A 12,542-nucleotide genomic window follows, 5' to 3' on the forward strand; every position below is an offset into this window, starting at 1 on the left:
TTGATGTTTTCCTATAATTATCTTAGATAACTAACTGTGTATCTCAAATCCCCAAATGCCTCTCAATGTCTCAGACTAGAATGCACCTCAAGTCATGAATTTAAGAAAAGGTGACCAAAGTATTCATATTACATGCTCCAAACACAAATATGAATGCAATGAAGTTTCCTTAACTTGACAGATTCTCTGAAACCCTGAGTATATTAAGCCCTCATTCCAAGAAACAATCTAATGATTGAGAAAAGGAGTAAAACGGCTATATCTTTGTGATTTATAGTTTTGGGGTGATACTAACTGGTACATATGTGACTTCTCTCTCCTCTCTCTCACTGTCCCTTTGTTTCCCTTCACCAAAACTCCAGCCAGATGGCAACAGCATGTCAGAAACATTTATTATTAAATCAACATTTCCTTGAGAATTATTCAAATCCATCCTGAGTCACCTAAGATATATTTGGCTGCCCCAAATCCCTAGATTACAAATAACATTTAATCCTAACTACTATGAAATTTTGTCAGTCTAACAGATGGTCTAGGATGACTCTGTCAGAAGCAACTCTGTTCATCTGATCATTCTCTGCTCTTAAATGGAAAAGAACTCATAGGATGGGGAGACACCGGAGGAAAAAGAATAGGGAGATACAGTGTATATGCAAAAGAGTAAGTCCTACCACTCTCGGCTGCTAATGGGGGAGGGGAATGTTTTGAGTCACTTGTCATTAACACAGAGTTTAAACTTAAAGCTCTATTATGACTAGCAAATAAAAGAATCACAGGCGCTCAATATTTGTTGACTAACTGAATTTGGTGGTGCTTGCTTACTTTTAGGAACTGATAGTTCGTGAAAATGAAATGGCCTAATTGTTACTTTGATGATAAAAGACATTAAAACATATCAAGAAACCTATTTATCATATAATATACCATCAAGATACTGAAAATTACCTTTAAATGCTCCTTGGTCACTTTCAACATTTAGTATATGTGAGATGAATTCTTCACATTACTATAAGTCTGAAATCATATATAAAAATATATATATATTTGAATAAAATCAAGGGTCATGATCCTAGCAAGCCAAGGAAAGCTCTGAGAGAAAAAGAAAATGCAATTAGCCTTACCACGTTCTTCCTTTGTGGAGTGTGACTAGAAGTGGCAACTCTGCATCAGATCATAGTAGAGGAGCACACTGCAGCATCTTCCTATGCTTCTGCATGCCAGGGAAGACCTCCTAGACAGGCTTTTTACTAAACCCAAATCCCTCAAAAAAGGTCTCTATCTCTACCCATAGTTTCCAACTTCCCTTTAAAAAGACAGAAAAACAGAGAATATCTGTTGAGTGCAGATATTATATATAGAAAACAACTAGAGTTAAAATGGGACTCTTCTTCCTGCCCGTTTCCTCAAGGAAACTCAATGCTCCACCCAGCCTTGTGCGTAATACCATACTTCTTCAAAGGCCCCGGATATGCAGATGACAAATAGAACACAAGCTACTAAAAGCAGTGGCAGGTTTCTTGTCTAATTATGAACTCTTGGGTTCTGGCAATTCAGCCCAAAGATACATGAAACAGACATAAATATCTTATGAAAGAAGATAAAACCAAGGCTCGATCCAATTAGGATTCTTGAGCTCGCTGCCAGAAATTCAGGTGGTAACCTCAGTCTTCTGGCAAACTTCCAAGAGCACGTGATTACCAACGATGCTCCTAAAATGCTCCTTGTAAGTTCTGCTTTTCCTAGGCTGTGCCCAGCAGACTTTCTGGAACGTTCATGAGTGAGCCGATTCTGTTCCTAAAGCTGCCCAAGGTGAAAGGTGCCATATAAAACTTAAAACTGCTCCACAATAAAAATGGGCTTTAAAAAAAAAAAAATCAATTCAGAGAACACCATAAACTCTCCTCATCCTTTTCACTTCATATTCTGAGTTCTTCAAAAGTCTGACTTCAATACACTTGAAAAATGAATCAAAGAGGAATTTTTCTCTAAATGAAAACACTAGCCTCTTTGTTACCTTAGATTCCAATAACCAAACACACATAGATTCCATATTACTTCTCAAAAGGAATTTCCAAATAATTTTTACATCTGATTCGATTATGCAAGTGCATTAGTTTCTTCACTCCACTAAACAAGAGAAAGGTGAATAATCCTCAGAGGAAAACATCAATTTAAGTGGAATTTAGTACTTGGGAATGAAAAAGATCCAACTCTATCATGCATACAGGAACGGAGTGGGGAAACACAAATAAAATGGTGTGTGGATTTAACAATCCCGCCATTTGAGGGCACAGTGCTGGGCAACTCTCTCCTGGCTCATGTCCCTTCATGACAAAACTACACAAGGAGATTCAGGGCTTGGAGAAGTACTCCTTTATTTAAGGTGTAAAAAAGATTTCTGGACTGGGCACCATTTCTCCTGCGGAGAAACCATTTCAGTAAAGAGACTTTCCCCACTTTACATTCCTCCAGGAAACAAATCATTTTGAGGGGGTATTCTTTCATTTCAATGTTATGCCCAGTTCTGCAGCTCCAACTCTGGAGAACACAAAGAACTGAGTCTGAACATGTATCTATTCTGCCTCCTTAACCTGATCTTGGTAGCTGTTAAAATTCAGTCAGGGTCTGCTAAAGTTTGAGAGAGTCCAGATGATTGAGGCAGCATTGGTGATGTTCCCACTATCATTTCCTTGGTCTCCTAACCTAGGTAGGTTGGATTTCCTCATGTTCAGGTTGGGCTCCTTAGGTGCCTTTGAAGAGTAAATTCTATCACAGTAAAAATGCTGGCTGCAAGATCCCGTTTTAAGGGTTCTCTGATCCGCACAATGAGCCACACTCCCAAGACAGTGTGAGATGGCAGCTGAGAGGTGAGGTATGCTTGAATGTAGGTTTGAAATACTATTGCTGCATTTGCTGCATAAACCAAGGACACCAAGAATGTGGAATGCAAATTTCAATAAATCCTAGAAATGCTGGTGGCAGAAAAGCTTTCCAGGCCCAGAGGGAGGCAGTACAGAGGATAAGAGCATGGGCTCTTGGAACCACACTCCCATGACTAAATCTCAGTTGTATTACTTACTAGCTATTTGACTCTGGACATGTTACTTAATTTTTTTCTGTGTCTCCACTTCCTTATCTGGAAAATGGGGATAATTATGTCTAGGGTTGTTGCGGTAGTTGAAGATTCATTAGATTATTAATTATAAAATACTTACAATGAGTCCAGGCATATAATCAAGTGCCATTATAATGTTTATCTTCACTGTTAGTGTTGCCAACGATTAATATCACAATTTCCAAGTGAGTCACTCTGAGGTACAATAAATTATTAAGCTGAACACCTAGGTTAGGGGAGAGCAGATGGAAACCCAGAAGAATACACAGCTCTAGAGGAGAACTAAGGCACCTCCCTCCTCAAACTGATCGGGTGTTTGTTCAGGGGGACAGGCGGTGTGGCTACACTTGGTGGGTGGCTTCACTGGGAGACTGGGTCAGGAGCGCATTCCCACTCCTTTCTTCCTTGACTGAATTTATCATGAAGTTTTAAAAACATAAAGCTACAATGAATATACTGAAAGAAATCAGACTCTGAACATCAGTTTTCACTCTGTCAAGTTGAAAAAATTGAGAAGGAAAGTGGCAACAGGGCTCCTGATCCACTGGAAGTCCTTGGGGAATTCATTAAATACTTGCTAATTGACTGAATTTGCCTGTTCAAAGGAAACTTGGAAACGTATACACCTTCAGGGAATAAATCATGGCGTATACAGTCCACTAAGTATCTTGCTTCTTAAGAGGAACCATAGAATATGGTTTATATGTAAGTTAAATATTTAATTGGTATAAATATACTACTGAGATCACTGAGGCAAAAACGTGAACATTTTATTTCTACTTTTTAATGAGTACATTTTGGGCCATTATGCTTAAGGCTAATACCACAAAAATTTCTGAGTTCGGTAGCACAAAAATATTTTAATATGACTTGGGTATTTTCATTGATATGTGGAAATAAATGTGTTCCATGAAAAGCAACTGCCAACTGCTTCCACTACTCATTTAATGTTCAAAAATATTTTTATAGAAAAACGTAAAACCAAAATGGCAAACCAGGAGAATTGGTGCCTCTGGGATTAGAAGGTCAGAAAATTACCTAATCTTATTTCTGCCAAGAAGGGTTACTTGTATTAAAATGACAGCAGTCACCAAGGCACTGGGAGGAAACACAGGCCAGGGGAAAACGGGCCAGTTGTATTTCAGAGAAAGCACAAGCACACACATGGGCTACAAGAGAAATTATATCTGAAAAATAAAAGGGAACTTCCTCATTCATTAGTCTCAGCTCCACAATAATTTCTGACTGATCAGAAACTTGCAAGGCTCTCACAGAACCCAGATAGACAAGAGCTTTGATGTGTGTTGGCGACACACTGCTGGTGATTTAATTTTGTCTAAGGCAAGAGCACTGAAAAACAATCAGAGTCATCTCATGCCTGAAGTATCAGAATTGTATTATTTTCCAGTGACAGCAGAAAAATAATTTCCATGAATGCGTATGGTTTGGGGAGCTGGGGAGGGAAAAAACTGAAGTAGGGAAACAGAGGTGGAGGAAGTATGCTTTGTGGATTTTCTCTCCTTCAGCAAAAAGACCTCAAAAATTTCTGGCTCCAAGACTGATATCAGACAGACATCAAGAATGCAGCTATATCTGGCTTCCCTCATGGCATAAGTAGCACTCACAGCAAAATGCATGCAACCACACAGTCACTTAAACTCAGGCGCAAAAATTACCAGGCATTGCGGGTAGAGGCACCACTGCTGAAATAGACATTAAATCAAACTGATGAGCTTCTGGCACTTTTCAGAAAGGCAGTAATATTTGGAAACTTTTTTTCCTGGTTTTTAAACAAAGCAATTATTTCACTAAAAACTGAGAAATGAAGGGGAAAAGTCACCTAAAACATCACTATCCACAACTAATGGTAGAATTTTGTATATTTCATTCCAGTCTTTTCTCCTATTTCCTATTTGGCAATTATACGTGACAGATAACCCAGAAGAAAGCAAGTCCCGCATTTCACTCTCTCTCCTGAAAAGACTCTTCAATAAAGCTTTTAAAACAAAAAAACAAAAAAATCCTGGTGCTTTACGACACACCCAATTTTGCTTACAGATTTTCCCCAAATTTAAGGTTTTGTTGTTTGGTTGTATACAATTCAAAAATGAAGGCTATTAATGCTGAGTTCATAGTATAAACAAAGAGACCAGAGATTAGAAAAAAATGTCAGCACATTGGATTAGTTTCATCCTCCCACATGCCAATGGGTGTGGGATTGGGAAGACTGCAATTCCATTCTTACCATGGTTTGCTTCGACTATCAAGGTGATCCAATATGGCAGGAGAAAAAGACTAATGGTCTCAAATTTTTAACAAAATTGCATTTCCAATTTTTGTAAAATGGTTGTTTAGAACTTAAAACATAATTTCCAAAGAAGCAGTTACAAGAAGGGGGTACATATTTCCAACCTACTCTGCAACATCTATTTAATCCCTGGGTTTAAACTGAAGTAACAAAGGGTTTAAAAGATGAGGTAACTATGACAATTCATTGAAATGTGAAGAGAATATTCCTGTATATGTTTTTTTACATCTTATCCTTTAATGTCTAGTTTGTTTCTGCTTTTTAGGATATATAACATTAATACAGTACTAAAAGTATTTAATTTGTAAATATACATAAATTGGAGATTCAAGCTGTTAAAACTGAAACTTTATTTAAATAGAGAAGTTTGGACACCGTTAGTTGAAACAATAACATCAGCATTACTTTCATTTGTTGCCATATTGATAACAAGATCTCTTTAGAAAAACACGTTCCATGTTTCAGCAGGGACAGCCCCAGGAATAAATCTGCCATGCAAACATCCATTATACTGTGGGTCTCTTTCGGAGATACATTGGGTAACAGGAGTTTGGCATCCCAAAAGGGCAGCTCTGAGAGGAAGCAGGGTACTCCCTTTCTTCAGGGGGTCCTCTCATGCAGCAGAGTTCTCAAACGCCTTCAGTTTAGCACCCTCTGAACCTGGTAAGTGGAACAGACCTTGTCCTCACACATTTTTAAGGGGTTTGAGTGAAATCCATTCAATCCACTTGCTGAAATCCATTTGTGGATCTCTGGGACCATGATCCCAGAGAAGAGGATGTGGGCTCAGCCATAACTAGGAAGGATCTCCATAGGAATGTCCAGATGATGAACAGGACTCGAGTTCTGAGACTTCGAAGTGCAGCCCATTTGTGGCAAACACTTCATTGAGAAACGGCTTCTGTGGATGGAGTCTAAGCCTAGGGTGCTTATTTTAGGCAACTATGGTACATACACTCACTTTTATATACACGTTTCTCATTTGTCAGATTTCCCACGGCGAACTGGCAACTCCTTTTTGGGTGAAATCCAAACATGGCGGAAGACAGATTCCTGGTTCTGGGCCAGGTCCTGTCAGTTTCTCATCATTACCTGGTTTTCTATTTCCAACTCAATTTAAGGTGACGGAGTCTCCACACAGATCTCAGGTTGAGCTTCAGATACAAATCTCATCTGGTCACTCATTGTATGATTTGTATCCTCTAGTGGCTTCTGCCTTTTCGAAAAGTCCAAATTTCCTACTCTTTTCTGGTCTCCTATTCTGCAAATTAAATCTTCACAAGTGATTATACTTTCCACATATAGAGTGGAGGGTGGCAGAAAGCTGTCATGTCAGTCTCTCCCATTCCACCACTCCTCTCCCTTCTGTGTGGCTGCATAGGGAAGGACAGTCAGGATACCCTTCTCCCCAGCACAGTAGTTGGCTAGGGGTTGAGAACTTGACCCAATTAAAAGATGGTAAGAGAGTGAGGCCTAAATATACCCAGGCCTCAGGATCTAGCCACGGGTAACTCACTCCTGGACTTACATGAGCTAATATTATTATTTAAACTAATTTGAAGTCCATTTCTAAACTTTCCACTGAAATAAACCTAGAACTCAGACCATATTGAATTGACCTGCTTAGGACAGGTGTGGAATCTGTTTTTAGGCCTTGAGACTAGCTATGTTTACATCTTTCAGCTGAACAGGACATAAGTCGATCGCATGATTCATGATATCTATATACGTAGCTTGACTCCACTGAACCCACTCCCCTTCCTCTGATATGTCTTCTTTAATACATCAGTGACACTATTTACAGCGAGGATGGTTTCAATGGAGGTTGCTCTAATATCACATTTCCCTTCCTTCAAGAGTCTAATGCCAACTGTAACAGGATTTCTCATCTTTTTTCCTATCCTCAAAGAGCCAACTGGGCCATTTAAATCACCCAGTTAATGTACCATGCTGTTGAGGAGTGGATGGAGGTCTGCATTAGAGTCCACCAGAATCTGTGCTCCAGAAGGCACAGCCTCAGGACCAGAGAAGCTGAGAATACCTTGAGGACCAGACCCTTATTCACAAAATAAGGAGCTGGGTACTAGGCGAGGGGAGTAATTTGACTCAGAGCATCATAGAGTCAGGTGAGAGGACATCCTTGCCCCATTCCACAACACTGCTCCTCCAGGACATCATGCAGCTCCCACACAAGGAACAACCACCAGATCCTCTGGATGTCTGATAAATTAGTCCAATCAGAAACTGAGTAATGTCAGTGTGTCATTATAGGTCATTTAGAAATAGCTTTAGTTTCATAGTAATAAGCTTTCAGCTATATGACATATTGCTCTAAACTGTACAGAAACTCAACTAACTTGCAGTCTTTTCTTAGGAGTATAATATAATATAGGCCTCTGGTTAAATGTAGCAGATTGACTACATACTTCTCACCTTTCCTTTCCAAGAATGACTAAAATGATAGCAAATAAAATAAAAATTAAATAGCTAAGGGCAAGAGAATAGGAGGAAAGACAGCAGAGGAGCGATTTCAACAAATTTTGGAAAGACAAAGTAGACAGAATGATGCCCAATTTAACTTCCTCAACTCTGCTATAGCCTAAAGACCCTACAGAGGAGATAACAAGAAAAATAATTTACTCTCACAGAAACCCAGAGAGGCTCAAGTTTGGAGAGACTGTGTACCACAAAAAACAGGAGTGAGACATGAGGCTGGAAACTTGAGAAACTAGTTGTAAGTTTATTTAGAGAGAGACTAGACCTCCAGGTCTCTGTCTTAACCCTTCACACGTACAGGACTACTGTCTCTCACCTTGACCACCTTCCCTAAAGAACAGAGAACTCTGTGGTATGAAGACCACAGACCTCAGTTACCACAGGCTTTGACTGAAAGGAAAAAAAAAGGTATTACATGAAAGCATGTCATCCGAGCCACAGGCCTCCACTGTTCCTTTCGTTCTCCAAAGTTTCATTCTGCCAAATGTTGGAAGCCAGGCCAACATCTCCAAAGTAGACAAGTCTTCTCTGGAAAAACTGCACAGACATTCAGGCTGACAAACACCTGGCTCCAAAGTCCACCTGTTGGCTAATCCAGTTATTCCCATAGAGCTTCAAATCAGATTTTTTACATTCTTTTAGGAAAAAAACAGATGGCCATATATTCAAGGAACTAATTCAACAGAATAGAGAATAACCAAATCAAACAGCGGTATAAAATGAAAACCCTCCTTCTCATAAACCACACTGTTTTTCATTGCTTCTAACTCCTTACTGGTGCTAACCTAATCCCACATCATAGCCATCTTTGGCAGTAGGCCAATATTGCAAGGTATACCCCGATTCATTTGAAATATTCTGGACTTAAGCAAGATATTAAATTCTTCCAGAATACCATTTGAGTTCATGTGTGTCAGGAGAGTAATAGTCAGGCTTAAAGACTAAACTTGGAGAAAAAGCCTTCAGTGATACATTACAAGGCATTCATTCTAGTATATTCACTTGATTGATAAGTATGTCAATGGTATAGTTCTCAAACTTCTAGATGACACCACTTTAGGAGGAGGAACAGCCAGTATAGAAGCTGAGCGAACCAGAACCCCATCCAAAGAGAATCTGAAAAGATTCACATTAAGGACAAAATTAATTGGAACAAAAATTAAGTCTTATATTCACATTTAAAAACAACTATGCAAAACAGATATGAATTAGTAAGAGTTAATTATTACAGTTTTTTATTTAAAAAAAAAAAAAAACTCAAGAATCTGGGTTTCCTATATGTTCAATGACTCATCAATGAAAAAAACGAATGCCTTCTTAGACAACAGCAGGAGAGGCAGAGTGCCCAGAGCATTGTACTTCAAGGGGGTAATGAACAAGGAACATGACCACACGGGGGTAACCAGATGGACACAGTTCAAGACCATGCACAACAGAGAACTGTGTTCTTCCCATCTCGGGTACTTCAGAAAGCCATTCCCTTCCTTCTCACCAAAAGGAACAGAAAACTCTGTGCTGTGGAAATCGAGAAAGCAAAGCTGTGACTTTACCAAAAGTAACAGGAGTCAGTCAGGGAAGACCAGGACAACCTGGGTTATAGGAGCCAGCGGTGGCGAGAGTTTCCTCTCCCCAGTGAGAGCGAGATCATCAGGCAAATGCAATTCACAATGAGATGCCATGGAGGGAAATTCTGTTTCTCTTGAACTACTTAGTTTAAGAAGTTTAAACCAAAATATCCAGTGTAGTGGTCAAATGAATTCTGAAACGAACAACTATGCTTTCTGCCTATTATCTTACGATCAACATTTTTAGCTTTTTAGCCCAGGTCTAAAAATGGCTATTAAGCATGTTTTTCTTTTTCCTTTTCTTTTTCTCTTTTTTTTTTTTTTTTAATGGAATGGTATCATGTACTGGCATGATCTAGAAGTAGCTACATCAGCCCTCTTCTGGTAATGAATCATCAGCACATACAAATGGAAGGTAAAGACAAGACTATTTTATTCAAAGAAACAATTACTAACTCGCAGGGCAACAAAGCTTCAGCAGCTATAGGATACCAATTGTGAGTATCCTATAATCCTATAACTCCAGGTCTCTGCCTAACCCTTCACATGTACAGGACTACTGTCTCTCACCTTGACCACCTTCCCTAAAGAACAGAGAGCTCTGTGGTATGAAGACCACAGACTTCAGTTACTACAGGCTTTGACTGAAAGAAAAAAAGGTATTAAATGAAAGCATGTAATCTGAGCCATGGGCCTCCACTGTTCCTTTCCTTCTCCAAAGTTTCATTCTGCCAAATGTTGGAAGCCAGGCCAAACCTTGGTTTCTGGAAAACAATTCAAAGGTGCTGGCCATGCCTAGTGTGTTTATCCTCCTTTCTGTTTAAAACCTGTCATTGGCTCCCTTTGCCTCCTGAACAAAGTTAGCCAACTCCCAGCCAGGAGCTCAGGCCTCGAGGACGGGCTCATGTCTCTGGGACACACCTCTCAGGACTGCCCTCCGTTTGCCCGATGCTCCAGCCAAGCGACAACATGGCAGTTCTTACCACACCTAGCATTTCCCTCTCTCTTTCCTTGCTTCAGACTCTACTAACACCCTTCCTCTGCTTCTGCCACCCATCCAACACTCAGCTTGAGCCAGATTCAAATTTTGTTCATGGAGCCATGCAATGGATTGGAACATCAATATAGTTCAATACCCACCAACAGTAAACAGATGACAGGATCCACTTCTACACTGCGGGCAAAGTCACAACACACACAAATCTGGTTAAGATGTGTCTTTCGACAGCGTACATGGAAACATCAAAATTGTCTAAATCTACATAATTGATTCTAACAGATCCGGCTTCTCTAATAAACAAATTTGTAAATGGGAACATGCCTCTCTCACCCCCAAATAGCATACGTAATGTGGATGTAATTGTTGGCCTCAATTACTGATATACTTCTAACAACACAAGGAATGATCATCCATATTTTTATGAAATGTAGATCTGTAAAATAAATACAGTTAAATAACCTACAAGTAGGTTTACAAATTAAAGCCTACGGGGAAAAATATATTTTGATCTTCCAATAGCTAACACTTTGAGCAAAGGGAGAAAATACTCCAAATTATGTAATACTCTATATAATCTCTAGAATTAGAACGAGAATGTGTTTAACACGTGTTCTGAAGTTTAGCCTATACATTATGAAACTTTAGACGTTCCAGCTCTAAAAATAAAAAATAACAGCTTTAAATAACATTTCTAAATACAACATTTGGTTACCAGGAGTCTCTCATGATTGAAATTTACTTAGCCTGAGAGATGAAATGTCAAACTCCAAATGGAAGGAAACAAAATTAATGCAAGTCCATATCTACGCTTCCACTAGAAAACTGGTTTCACCTGGTGAGTTTACTGATTTCGGCTCTTGCAGGCTAGAAGTAAAGACAGCTAAACAATAGGAAGAGTTGCTTCCCTAAAGTAATTAAGAAAACATTTCACTTTACTACTATCCTCCAAGCACCAGATCTATATATTTGTATAAGCACAACACTCCCCAAATATATATAAAGTAAAAATCTACTACACCAAATTTGTCAAATAAAATCTGAGCTTCTCCATTGTTGTTCAGGGAGCAATATTGTCTGCAAGTATGAGAAAATTAATATTGATTAGCCATTGTGGGGTAAAAATTCCACAGAAGTGCCATATTAAATCATTTGGGTAGCTTTTGCTTCTGGAAAGCACATCCCAGCACTTTGGGAGGCTGAGGCAGGCAGATCACCTGAAGTCAGAAGTTTGAGACCAGCCTGACCAATATGATGAAACCCCATCTCTACTAAAAATAAAAAAATTAGCTGGGCATGGTGGCATGTGACTGTAATCCCAGCTATTCGGGAGGCTGAGGCAGGACAACGGCTTGAACCCGGGAGGTGGAAGTTGCAGTGAGCCGAGATCACACCACTGTACTCCAGCCTGAACAACAAGAACGAAACTCCATCTCAAAAAAAAAGTAATACCGTTTTCCCATTAAGGTTCAACCCAACCTTGAGCGACAAACCAAAGAGATCTCTTATGTCCTCTCTGTTGTGTTCTCCAAGTCACCTGGTTTTTTTTAACCCAATGAAACATTTTAAATATCTCCACAAGCCATCAACAACCTAACTGGTCAGGGAAAAGGGCAAGCAAAGTAGAATTCCGTCCTTGCCACAACCAAGCCTTATGTCCTTGAAGCAACCAAGGACATAAGGCCAAGAAGAGGTGTGCCACCGGATAATAGTAGGTTTGGAATCCACTGTGAGAAACAAAACTCCTGGTGATTAATTTTGAAACTGTGCTACTACCCTGGTAACCTTCCTAGAGAATATAAGGCTTCTCAGTTTCAGTAATAAATGTCTGACAAAGCCTCATATTTTCATTTTCTCCGTTATTCATCCCCTCCCCACAAATGATGGAAAATCCAAAGGAATCCTAGCCATAAAGAACTCATACTGTGACAATTTAAAACCCATTCAATCACAACAACTGCCACTTTGAAAGGAAAAAAGTCACCAGGAGTAAGGGCCAACAATGTAATCAACATCTAATGGGATCAGAAAGTGTCTGGAAGTCTGGGCTTCTCATGACAC

General features: G+C 39.4%; 1 protein-coding gene across 4 annotated transcripts in view; it reads right to left on the reverse strand.

Moving 5' to 3' along the window:
- The window catches only part of MCC (MCC regulator of WNT signaling pathway), a 475,249-nt gene that overhangs the window by 209,847 nt on the left and 252,860 nt on the right, over positions 1–12,542 (reverse strand). For 2 of the 4 annotated variants that reach the window (XM_073994065.1, XM_073994066.1), the window contains exon 1: positions 1,122–1,323. The exons of the other annotated variants lie outside the window; for them this stretch is intronic. The gene's annotated coding sequence lies outside the window, so the exon portion shown is untranslated. Of the gene's footprint in view, positions 1–1,121; positions 1,324–12,542 lie in introns of those variants that run through there. 4 annotated transcript variants of the gene reach the window in all.

This window comes from Macaca fascicularis, chromosome 6, assembly GCF_037993035.2.
Source record: "Macaca fascicularis isolate 582-1 chromosome 6, T2T-MFA8v1.1".
NCBI classification, from domain to species: Eukaryota; Metazoa; Chordata; class Mammalia; order Primates; family Cercopithecidae; genus Macaca; species Macaca fascicularis.